At 41.2% G+C, this 13,150-nt stretch overlaps 1 protein-coding gene across 1 annotated transcript in view; it reads right to left on the reverse strand.

The window, feature by feature from the left end:
* MAF (MAF bZIP transcription factor) overlaps positions 1 to 13,150 on the reverse strand; it is a 414,668-nt gene that overhangs the window by 253,475 nt on the left and 148,043 nt on the right. The window lies entirely within an intron of this gene.

Below are 13,150 nucleotides of genomic sequence, written 5' to 3' on the forward strand. Positions count from 1 at the left end.
ACACACACACACACACACACACCTCTGCAAATAGATCCCCATAGTAAAAACAACAGGATTTACAGCAAAATGAAAATATTGATTTTGTCTAGGAGTATGGACAATGCTGAGTTTCTTCTTTACACTTTCAATCTATTTTCAAAATCTCGTGCAATGCATATGTATCACTTTAATAACAAAAACTAAGATATTAAGAAAAAAACAGCATGGATTTTATAATCAGGTACATTCCAAAGCATGAGTTTCTGCTTATGAATTATATAGCCTTGGGTGAGTTCTTTCACTGAATCTCAGTTTCCTTATTTTAAAAAGAAGCAATATATTCCATCCAAGTGGAGGAATAATTGAATGCATCTTAAAGGGCCATACTGAGAATTAAATCAGACAGGATGGGACGAAGTGGCTAAGACATAGAGTAGGAGACCATGTCATATTACTCAAGGTCAGATGATCTTTGTGAGAAGATTCAGGCCATTTTAGGAGGATATCAACATGCTTAGTGGATCACAGGAAATACTGAGACAGAGGCCTTATCCCTTGGACACTGAAGCTATAGCACTCTTTCTTGGGTGCAGGGTGCCACGGAGAAGCCACAGAATGCTGGTTTGAAGGACTTTGGAAGATTATTGCCTGGCCCATGGAATCTCCAGTTTCAGAGTTGATGAAAAATCCCAGATTGATTTCATTGATGAATCATGTCTGTAACTGCACTGAAGAGGATCAACACTGGGGCAAATCTGTAAAAGAACACCCAACAGATAGGAACAGAAAGTTTGATTTGTGTATGTGAGAGTGGAGTTCAGTTTCTTGGAAAAATTAATAATGATGATAAAAAAAATACGCCAAAACACATACGAATCTGTTTGTATGTATCCGTTCCTGGGAGAGGCCCTGGTTGTTTCTTTAATCCATTCACTCTTTACTGGAACCCTCTTTACAAAGAGACCAAGGCTTAGGAGATGTAGCATATATACCAAAGACACAGAACAGGTAGATGGCTCAGATGGATTCAAAACCCTTATAAGGCTGAGTCCAGAGCTCAGGGGCAAACCCACCATGCTCAGGCGCCCCTTGTCCACTGCACTCCACTGCCAAGAGCCACTCACAGATCCCTGCTGGATTTCAAAGCTGAATATCCTCCTTGGAGTCAGGGAAGGATGGGAAGCGTACAGAACACTCTCTGTCGACTGACTGACAGCAAAGGACCAGTTTGCGTCAGACGCTTCCTCATCCCCCTCTCATCCAGGAGGTAGTTTTGAAATACTCCAATTCCCGGAGGCACTCTTATTATTATAATTGCTCCTGAATGTTTTGATTGTGGTGTATGATAGATGCTATTTCAGATCAGCTTTTAGCCTGATAAGACACTAATGGAGGCATACATGACCATCTTATGAGCAGACCATCCTTAACAAAAACAGTACATCAGACACCGACTCTTGTTAAAGGGGACTTAATCCCACCTAGTAAGCCTTTCTTCAGACAATGACCTCTCATTAAGTGCCAGTAACCTGGCTTATGGGGTCAACGAGAAATCAAAAGAAAGAAAAGAGAGACAGAGAGAGGGAAAAAGAAGAGAGAAGGAAAGCAGGGAGGGGAGGAGAGGAAGGAAGTGAGGAAAGGAGCTGTTATTTTATCTCAGTTTCATCAGTGCGATGGGGTATGTATCTCTAGGATATTTGCTAAGCTATGCAGGTCCTCTGGGAGAGGCACTGGGTATGGCTCGCAGAGCACTGGATCAGGAAAATCCAGTGCTAGATTTCTTAGAACCTGAAATCTTGGGTTCTAAGATCAGCACCTCCAGTTACCGGTATGTGTCTCTGAGCAGTCACTTGTCCTCTGTGCTTCTTTAGTAAGAAAGAAGAAACCTGTCCCTGCCTTGCCTAGCTAGGGTGTCTGTGTCTCTCTGTGCCTAGGACAGCCCCCAGGCTACACCTGTGATCCTAGAGTGAGTATTAATAACATCCTTTTACCTCTAGAAGTGACCCTGTTTGGGCGATAAATTACATAATCACCCATGTCTAACTTACAGTGTTATGATCACTAAGAAGATAAAGGTCTGGAAATGCTTTTCACAAGCTAAAGCCCTTTTGTAGGCTAAAGGGACCGAAGGCATTTCTCAATTTCTCTGAAAGCTACATTTAAGAAATCAGGCCAGGCACGATGGCTCATTGCCTGCAATCTCAGTGCTTTGGGAGGCCAAGGTGGGAGGATCGCTTTATCCCACAAGTTCAATATCAGCCTGGGCAGCATAATGAGACCCTGTCTCTTAAAAAATATTAGCTGAGCACGGTGGTGAGCGCCTGTAGTCCCAGCTACTCAGGAAGTGAGTCAAGAGGATCACTTGAGCCCAGGAGTTTGAGGTTGCCATGAGCTATGATTGTGCCACTGTACTCCAGCCTGGGCAACAGAGTGAGATGCTGTCTCAAAACAAATTAAATTAAAAAGAAAAAAAAAAAAAAAAAAACAGAAGAAAAAGTAAAAGAAACCAAAGTTGGTTTCACAACAGTTTTTGGTAATATAGATAAATGTTCAATATTATAAAATGAGTGTATTCAAAATGATGTGGGCAGTACGCTCACTACACACATGAACAAAAAATATTTCACGGAGACACACAAACTGACAACAAAGAGACTCTTAGGGGCCAATAGAGCTGGTGACTTTAAGTTGAAGCCAATGCTCACTTACTATTGTGAATACTCTAGGATCTTTAAGAATTGATGCTAAATCTACTTTGCCTAGGTGCTATAAGTGGAGCAACAATGTCTGGATGACAGCACATCTGATTGCAACATGGTTTACTGAACATTTTAAGACCATGGTTAAGACCTACTACTCGAAAACAAAGATTCCTTTTAAAATATTACTGCTCATTAAAGCAATGCACCTGGTCACCCAAGAGCTATGATGGAGATGTACAAGGAGATGCATGTTGTTTTCATGCCTGCTAATAGAACTTTCAGTCTGCAGCCCATGGACCAAGGAATAACTTTGACTTTCAAGTCTTATTGTATAAAAAATACATTTCGTAAGGCTATAGACTGCTATAGGTAGTGATTCCTCTGGTGGATCTGGGCAAAGTAAACTGAAAACCTTCTGGAAAGGATTCACCATTCTAGATGCCATTAGGAACGTTTGCAATTCATGGGGGGAGACCAAAATATACACATGAATAAGAGTATGGAAGAAGTTGGTTCTAATTCTTGTGAATGACTGAGGACTTCCAGACTTTAACTGCAGATGTGATGGAATTAGCAAGAGGACTAGAACTAGAAATGGAGCCTGCGGGAGGCTGAGGCAGGAGAATTGCTTGAACCTGGGAGGCAAAGGTTGCAATGAGCCAAGATCCCATCACTGGACTCCAGCTTGGCAACAGAGCAAGACTCTGTCCCTCCACCCACCCTCAAAAAAAAATGGAGCCAGAAGGTATGACTGAATTGCTGCAATCTCATAATAAAACTTGAACAAATGAGGCATTGCTTCTTATGGATGAAAAGAGAAAGTGGCTTCTTGAGATGGAATCGATTCCTGATGCTATGAACATTATTGAAATAACAAAAATTTAGAATATTCCATACATTTAGTGGATAAAGCAGCAGCAGCATTTGAGAGGATTAATTCCAATTTTGAAAAGAATTCTGCTGTGGTTAAAATGCTATCAAATATTGTCACATGCCACAGAGAAATTGTTCATGAGAGGAAGAGTCAATGAATGCCACAAACTTCACTGTTGTCTTATTGTAAGAAATTGCTGCAGCCATTCCAGCCTTCAGCAACCACCACCATAAGTCAGCAGCCATCAGCATAGAGGCAAGACCCTCCACCAGCAAAAAGAGCTGACTTGCTGAAGACTCAGATGAATGCTAGCATTTTTAGGCAATAAAGCATTTTAAAGTAAGGTATATACTTTTTTTTTTTTTTTTGAGACAGAGTTTCACTCTTGCTGCCCAGGCTGGAGTGCAGTGGCACCATCTTGGCTCACCTGCAACCTCCACCTCCCAAGTTCAAGTGATTCTCCTGTCTCAGCCTCCCAAGTAGCTGGGATTACAGGTGCCCGCCACCATGCCCAGCTAATTCTTTGTATTTTACAAAATACAAAAGACAAAGTCACCATGTTGCCCAGACTGGTCTTGAACTCCTGACCTCAGATGATCTGCCCACTTGGCTTCCCAAAGTGCCAAGATTATAGGCATGAGCCACCGTGTCCAACTGGTATACACATTTTTTGAAAACACAATGCTACTACACACTTTATACTACAGAATAATATAAACCAGCATTCCTCAACCTGTTTGGCACCAGGGACTGGTTTGTGGAAGATGATTTTTCCACATATCTGGCAGGGGGAGGTGGGAATGGTTTTGGGATCATTCAAGTGCATTAAATGCATTGTGCACTTTACTTCTATTGCGATTACATTGTAATATATAATGAAATAATTACAAAACTCACCATAACATAGAACAGTGGGAGCCTTGAGCCTGTCTTCCTGCAACTAGACAGTCCCATCTGTGGATGGTGGGAGACAGTGACAGATCATCAGACATTGGATTCTCATAAGGAGCACAGCCCAGACTCTTGGCATGCGTAGTTCACAATAGGGTTCATGCTCCTATGAGAATCTAATGGTGCTACTAATCTGACAGGAGGCGGCAGTAATGCAAGGGGTGAGGAGTGGCTGTAAGTACAGATCATCCTTCCTTCACTCACCACTGCTTACCTCCTGCTGGGCAGCCCAGTCCCTAACAGGCCATAGGTCACTTGTACTGGTGTGTGGCCCAAAGGCTGGGGAACCCTGGTATAAACATAACTTGTATATGCAGTAGAAAACCAAAAAACTCCTGTGACTCACTTTATTACTATATTTGCTTTATTGGGGTGGTCGGGAATAGAATCCGCAATATCTCTGAGGTATGCTTGTTATTTTGTTTTCTCTCCTTTCTGAGTTTTGCTTACTGCCTTTCCTCATTCTAGAGAAACTGAAATACTACCTCTTTCTGCATGTGTGCAGCAAACATTTATGAAGCAATGACTCTGGGTAAGGCAGAATGTTCCAACTCCAGCCTACAGCAGGCCAGAGGCAGGCCAGAGGAAGATGTGGACTCCAGGGAAGACTCTCCCACCAGCCTATGGAGTGATGTCCCAGAAACTGTTTTCTTTTGATGGGATTCAGTTTCTCCATATGTAAAATAGCAGTGGTTTCACTAGACGAATTCTAACCTCACTTCTGGCACTGTCAAGCTATGATTTACCCAGAAAGTAGACTCCGATCTCCCAAGGAACTCTCTAGAAGAGGTTCAAGATTAGATCTCAACCCCTTTCCCACGCCTCACCCCCGAGAATTTCAGCAGTGGCCCTGCGAGCGTATGGACTTCCAACTGTTTATGACATTCTGATCCTTTCCCTTAAGATGGGCAGAAATCTCTTTCAGAAGGGTTTGGAATTGATAGATGCCTCTAAAACAATTGCTGGTCTTTTAGACATTTCTGAAAAATCTGAGGAAAACACATGTTCCTCTTTCCACAGTATTCCCTTAGTATTACGCAAGCAATGCTCAGAGTGTAACTTTTCACTCACATCAGCTCTCCTCCTAAAATCATCGTGTCATTCTCACTGAGTTAAACCCACAGTGGACCAGTAAAGTGTTGCTTAAAAACAAATATACCCACTTGCATTCTCATAGACTTACCTTCAGTACAACTTATAAAATTGTTTTAGGTTATTTTCAGTGTTCCTTATTAGACAGAAATTGGCTTTCACTGGCTCTACTTTTTAACGGATGTGAACTTGCATGAACAGACTCCCATAAAATGTACCTGCATTGGAGAAATGTCTATCTATCACTGTAGACTCTCAGAAAGAATTCCAAGTGTTAGACAAATTGTTTGCATTAAGCTGAAAATACTCCTTCGGGTGTGAGCTTCTAATTCATGAGTTTGCTGTAAACTGATTCAAATAATAACAAGGCTTTCCCCGGCCCTGGTCTGATAGTAGTCTGGTGAAGAACATGCTCGATTCCTACAGAAGATATGATATTGTGATTTCTACAACTGTCCTGAAGTCCAAACAATGCTGTCCTCTGAAAATGTAGTTTTTTTAAGGTAATAATCTTGTCTGACTGTTTTATTCCTATTTTACAAAGAAAGTGTGAAATTTGACTGACATCTGGGTAGATGGAGAGTAATCAGAATTGTGGTCCATGGAGGAATTAAGAGAGAAACCAGGAGCTGATAAAAACTGAAAACAGGTGGAAAAAAAATGCAGCCACATTTAAAATTTTTGCATTTTTTTTTCTATTTTGGAAAAGTACCAAGCAGCACACAAGAAATTAATAAGAAACTTGATGAAATTTGTTTATTACCATAGCAGACAATGGACACTGAGGTCTCTTTTCTTCATGATAATGTTTACAGGATGATGTCTAGGGTTAATTTAGGTTAATCATATCACCCAACACAAGGTAATCTTCCGTGCACAGCAACAATTCTTAAGTCTCATAAAATGTGTCTCTTTATTGTAATTATAGCAGGGTAAGCCACCTCCCCAGAAACCTGAAAGGAATAAGGCAGTTTTGCCCCATGTAGAAAATACTACCCACCACCTTCCGTTTGCTGGGCCCATCCAATTAAAACTAACACGTATTTGTTTAATCTATGCTAGGCATTGTGCTAACTCGAAAAAGGGTAAGAGAATGCTTGTAGCTATTTGATAGGCATTTATAAGTGCCTGTGTCTGCCAGCAGATGTGCCCTGCCTGTCCACAGGAGGCTAATAGGATCACAACACAATGGTAAAAGGGTGACAGCGGAGGGCTATGCAAAGGGACCCGAGACCACAAAGGAACCCAGGCTCCTCAAAGACCACTCCCCTTCCCCTTTACTAATGTCTCTGTCAGCTAAATTGTTCAGAAGAGGAAGTCGTGACTTTGCCTTCCTTGAAGCATTTCTGGCTATGCCTAAGCTCTTTCAATGTGACTTTGTGGTTCAAACTACAATCCTGAAACATAACTGCAACCCGTTACTGAAAAATGCAAATGAGTTACATGTTCAGGATTAAAATGAAACATTCTTTTCTGAGTCAGCAAAAAGTTTGAAGTATATACATTTAAAATATCTTTTTTTATGACAATAGTAAAATATGCTCATTGAAAAAATAAAACCCAAACAACGCAGGAGGAAATAAAGTAAAAAGTAAAAATATTCCCCTTCCCCAAGGCTTCTAAAGCTGCTTTCAGAGTTCAAGGTCTTTGCTTTTAGACTTTTGCTATGCCTACCCAAACATGTATCTTTAAAGTTTTAAATGCTTAGAAGCCATACAACTGTATTCATTTCAAGCCGAGTAGAGCAACTTTACGTTCACTGAGCGCTACATATGCGCACAGCCTCTTAGTGCTTTGTATCCGTCACATTCTGCGGGAGTCGGCAAAGGTTGGCCTGTGGGCCAGATCCCATCCCCCACCTATTTTTGTAAATAAAGTTTTATTGGAACTCAGTCACATTCATTTGTTTACACATGGTCTCTGATTGCATGACTGAACTGAGAGATTGTAATAGAAACAGCATGGCCTGCAAAGCCTAAAATATTTATTCTTTTGTCCTTTACAGAAAAGAAATTGCTGGCCCCTGAGAGAACAGATAATTTTATGTGGAGAAAAAGTACACTAGATGTATGCAAAACAAGCTACTAACACCGGTTAAATTATTAGCAACTCTACATTTCTTCTTCATCCATTGCTGTGCTGTCTAAATTTTTAATAATGATGCGACTATTTATTTTGTGCATTAATTACAGATGCAAGTTGAAGAAAATTCTGTCTTATGAAAAAACCGATAAACTGTTACTAAGGAAATTCTTTGAAATTAAGACAATTTATAACTGGAATTTCCACTCTGTGTGTGCAAACATGATACTCCAAAAGACTTATTTTAAAAAAGAGTGTGAAAACACTCTATAAGATGACTTTTTTTTTCTCAGTAAGATTTACCTCCTCATTTTCTCAGGGCATGTATTTTCCTGGCGATTTGAAAAACGTGGCAGACAGTGCTTTTACTGGACCATGCATCAGACTTGCTATTGCTTCTACCTAGGGACGTAGATTTCATTTCTCAGCTTCTCTGGAGTCAGCATGGCCATGTGACTGAGCCCTCGTCAAAAGGACGAGGGCAAAGTGGAAGCACTCCACTTCCAGACCTGGTCCATGAAACCCTCCCTGCTCACACCTCCTCCAGTTGGCTGAAAGGGAGATTACCTCCTGAGTGCACTTGGGAACCATGGAACGAAGACTAGAGAGCCATGAGATGAAAGGACCTGTGCCCCTGGATCAACACTTGGAGGAGAGCCACTCCGAAGAGAGCTGCCTGTTACGTGAGCAAGGAATAAATTTTGCATTAAGCCTTTGCGATGTGGAGGTTTATCTGTTACTTTTCCTAATGAGAGTTCACTGTATTTATGGAGCTAGCTGTTGACAGATGGCTTTGGGGTGGAAAAATGATATAGAAGTCCCTTCTCTAGGTAATGTCATCCAATAGCTTCTCCCTGAAATCAAAGTGCTAGAAACCCTTGTCAGGCCTCCACCTAACTGGTACTCAATCACAGTGAGTAAGTGGTAACCATAACTCCCACCCAAGCTTTTATCTGTCTCTTTTCTGAGGTCTCTACTGTAGCAGTAATGGTGTCCTTAGGGACCAACCCGATCTCTCCCCTGCCAGTATCATATTCACCATGCTTCCTGGTCAGACTCCTCCCTCTCTGCCACATGATACTGGGGTGCATGTAACCTAAGATGGCATCCGGTTGCAATTTTTAAACTTATCAATCAGGATACTTTCTCACCTACTGACTCCTATACATCATGATAGAAAATCAAGGACCATTCCTCCATCAGCAAGGAAGCAACATAGATAAACTCCATGCCATTTATAATTCATTTCACCTTCATTAAGTATTCATATACTACTTATTGGCAATCACCTAAGCATTTTATGTAATAAAAAACAGAATAGCTAGAAAAGAAACTGGAAAAGGTTGGTTTTAATAGGAGACTGGGGGAGAGGAAAATAATCAATTTGCCACATTCTTTATCCCAAACTTCTTCTTGCAGGAAGGATTTCTAGATATGTCAGTTGCAGTGAATTAAGTAGGTATCTTGAGGGTGAATGGTATCAACAGAACGTCTCTGCTACTTCCTTTCATTCATTCAGCCCATAATTATTGGAGACCAGCTTTGACAGTCCCTGGGAATAAAACAGGTATTCCTTTCTTAAAGTCTGGACATCTGAAGCAGATATGTATGTGGATTAAACACACCGAACCCAGACTGAAAATACTAAACACCTACCTTGCCGCTAAAGATTCGTTTACTGGATCCTCATCAATAATAATAATAATGGCATTAAATCATAATATTTCACCATAATTAGGTTAGCCAAAATGTACTGAGACAGTACAACTGGCCAACTCCTAAACAGAGAAAAGTGCTCCATGCATATCTCATTTAACTGTTACAGGAACTCTGAGATTTCATTTCTATTATTTGTTCCCATTTTAGAGATGAAGACATTGAGACTCTGAGAGATTAAACAATTGCTAAAGATAAGACAGCAATTTTTGACCACGAAGAGGCTGAAGTTCATGTCAATTTGGAGCCAGAGCCCCAGCCCATAAGCCCTCAATGCCATTGTTCTCTAAGACAGAGAAGGTGTAGAAATAAATGGTGGGGTATCAGGGTGAAGGGACGGTGAATGCCCCTGCAGAGCTGGAGGAAGTCTGCAGTAAGAAGAGACTACCAGACCTCGGAGACCAGATGTGCCTCCCTCAGGGTTTACCAGTGTTGGTCTTGATTACTTGACTCAGACACCATTCCAACCAAACAAACTGGTAGCATAGAGAATAAATGACATTAGAAGAAGAAAAGGAAGAACCCCCAGTATACTCATTAATCTTTATGTGATGTCAAATAATTCTCTCTTCATACTAATTACAGGAATCATGCAGCCAATTTCCCATAAGGGAAAATGCTCTTGGATTCAAAAGCCAAGCTTCAGAATAAATTTAGGACTGATCAGATTCCTACACACCTGTTCTTTCAAACACCTGCCTCTCCATAAGCTGATCCTCTGAGCTTGGTGGATTCAGCATGGTGATCTGGAGAGGCCAATCCCATTCATGAATATGTCTGTGGAAAATACCATCTCATCTTTCCCCCATAGCCATGATCTGAAAGGATTCCCACCACTCTCTTTGTCCATTTCCCATGTCACCTATTCCTCTTAAAGGTCAACTCACCACCATTTCCTATGTAATCATACCTAGATTATCAGTATCCTCAAAGGGAAGCCATGGTATATTCCAAGCTAATTTCAGAAGAAAGCTTAGTATATGTTAATGGCTTAAATGTGTTTCTCTTTGGGATAAGAAAAAAAAAATGGCCCTTTAAAAACGATGCCCTTTGATTTATTTTGTGCCATGAATTATTAGGTACTCTGGATAAAAAATGAACTAAAACATGGCCCCTGCCCTAACCTGTACCCAATAGACTAGTACAGATATATATAGTAGATGCTATATTATCTAAGTTTTAGAGATTGAGAAGCACACAAATAGAATGAGGCATCTTAAACGCCTCTAGTCTTCCAGCCAGCATGTCTCAAGAAGACATCTTCCAAATCTGCCAGTAAATAACTTGTTTTTTTCCTCCCATCTTAATGGGGTGGTTTCGATTCCCACCTGTCATAAACAAGATGTGTCAGATATATCCACATTAAAAAACTGATTTTGAATAAAGTGAGCAAAGATTAGCCCTAAAAGTATCATATTTTTAGCAATAAAAACAAATTAAGCCTGGGCGCAGGGGCTCACACCTGTAATCCCAACACTTTGGGAGGCCGTGGCAGGTGGGTCACCTGAGTTCAGGAGTTTGAGACCAGCCTGGACAACATGGTGAAACCAGGTCTCTGATAAAAATACCGAAATTAGCCAAGTATAGTGGCACATTCCTGTAATCTCAGCTATTTGGGAGGCTGAGACAGGAGAATCACTGGAACCCAGGAGACAGAGGTTGCAGTGAGCCAAGATCATGCCACTGCACTCCAGACTGGGTGACAGAGCAAGACTATCTCAAAATAAACAAATAAATATTAAAAAATAAATGAAAACAAATTAATGTGGACATTCCTTTGGTGAATGAGACAAATTTTATAGGGAAAAGAGGGAGTTAAATGCTGTCCATGTCTCCACCTTCTGCAATTTGCTTACCTACCGTCCTGGCATGGAGCACAGCTGTGTCCACACCACACAGAGCCTGCCTGCTAATATACAGTCCTGGAAAGTGTCATGTGCAGAAATCTTCCCCAAAGGATTTATGGGGAACAGTCTAATTATTCAACCCCATTCCATTCACTCCCATTATACCCCCTATTTAAAGTCGCTATGGAAAAGGCCATTTATCTCCAGGGACAAGTTGTCAGAGCAGTGTTTTATGGGTAGAAATATGCCCATTCTGCTTGGTAAACAACTCGGCAAGAGGTACACATGTCTCCTTCTCAACAGGTCCAGGGAATTAGGGCCTGAAGGGTCCACATAATGCAGTGGAATCCCTTTACACTCAAGAAATGCTCCCTGGAGGACCCCACTGGTTTGCTGAATGAGCACAGATGATTCCAGAACTCTCAACTTTATGCTCAGGGTAAGGGAGAGGGATGAGCTATTAAGTCGGTCCAACTAGAGAAAGCTGTTCTTTACAACTCTAAGCTAACAGATGACAGAAGTCTCCACTGCTGAGCAAGTGCCTTCTGCAACCCGACCCGGGTGTGCCTTCCCAGTTCTCCACACCCTAGAAACAGCCCTTTACGAGGATAGAACTCAAGTTCTGCCTCTCAATGAACTGCTCTATTCCTGGAGTTTCCTTTTCTTTTGGGGACATTTTGCTAAAAATTAAACCTTGAATATGCAACAACCCTATTTATATGCAAATACATGTGGGTCATTTGTAGCAAAGAAGCATTAAATATATTTGTTTGTTTCTTCCTACAAAGCCATGTTCTTACACACACACACACACACACCTGCACACACACCTGCTCCTGAGTTCCTGGAGCCTACATGTGTGCTTTGGTGTGTGTACAAGGCCTTATAAGAAATTTGGGTAAATGGACCCTTGCAGGGACTCAGTGAGGATTAACTGAGGTGGTGGTCATTCCTACTGAAGAGAACCCCTACTCAGAATCACACATGTTGATTCAGCTTCTTCATTACGGTGAGGTTGAAAGGGACCATTCTCTCCAAGAAAAAAAAAAAATCTCCCTGAAATAATTTCCAAATGAGCTCTGCAGGTATTTTCTGGGCAACAGGTATCACCTGCAATTTGCACCATAGTTTGATGTGGCTCCCCTCCCAGCGTCATAGGAGATGTAAAAGAGCAGCACCCCAAAGCCAGGCACCTCCTCAGAATTGAGTAGCACTTGGGTTTTTTTGAGCACGGTCCCATTTGGACACTGATACAACATGGAATGAAACGACTAATAGTAATACTAAAAGTGTCAAGTGCAATACTGAGGAATGTCAGTACTTTTGCATTCAACCATGTCAGCAGCAAATCCAATCTGAAATATGCTGACAATAGTGGAGCTATGAAAACCAATATACTTGATGAGCCAGTCGTCCAATAAATTATATATGTGTAGGTATACATTTGTATGGACTTCCCCCAGAAGTAAGAGACGGGGGTGATGGGACTCTAGGAGAGACATGTTTGTCACAGAATCAGTTTACACGGACACTCTGTCCTCCTCAAATGAGGATTAAGCTTAATATTTTGTGATGGGACAGGCACCCCAGAGTGATCAAGGCACCCAAGAAGGTCATGGTATCTTTCATCAGGGCCTGAAATGCCATCGCCATCAGAAATCAGGACTAACATTATCCACAGCTGCCTCCCACGGTAGGAGAAAGAAGGTGACTCAGGTGTGCTCTAGAGGCCATATTATTTCTTTATCCCAAAACATTGATTGCAGTATATTTTTACAGTTTGAAAGAAACTCACAATCTTTCTTATCCTTCCTTTAATTGCTTGTTAGAGAAATTTTTTTCAATATGTTTGATCGAAAAAGAAGAAGAAAATAAAAACTGTTCATCATCCCACCATCCAAAGA

This window comes from Callithrix jacchus, chromosome 20, assembly GCF_049354715.1.
Source record: "Callithrix jacchus isolate 240 chromosome 20, calJac240_pri, whole genome shotgun sequence".
Taxonomy (NCBI): domain Eukaryota; kingdom Metazoa; phylum Chordata; class Mammalia; order Primates; family Cebidae; genus Callithrix; species Callithrix jacchus.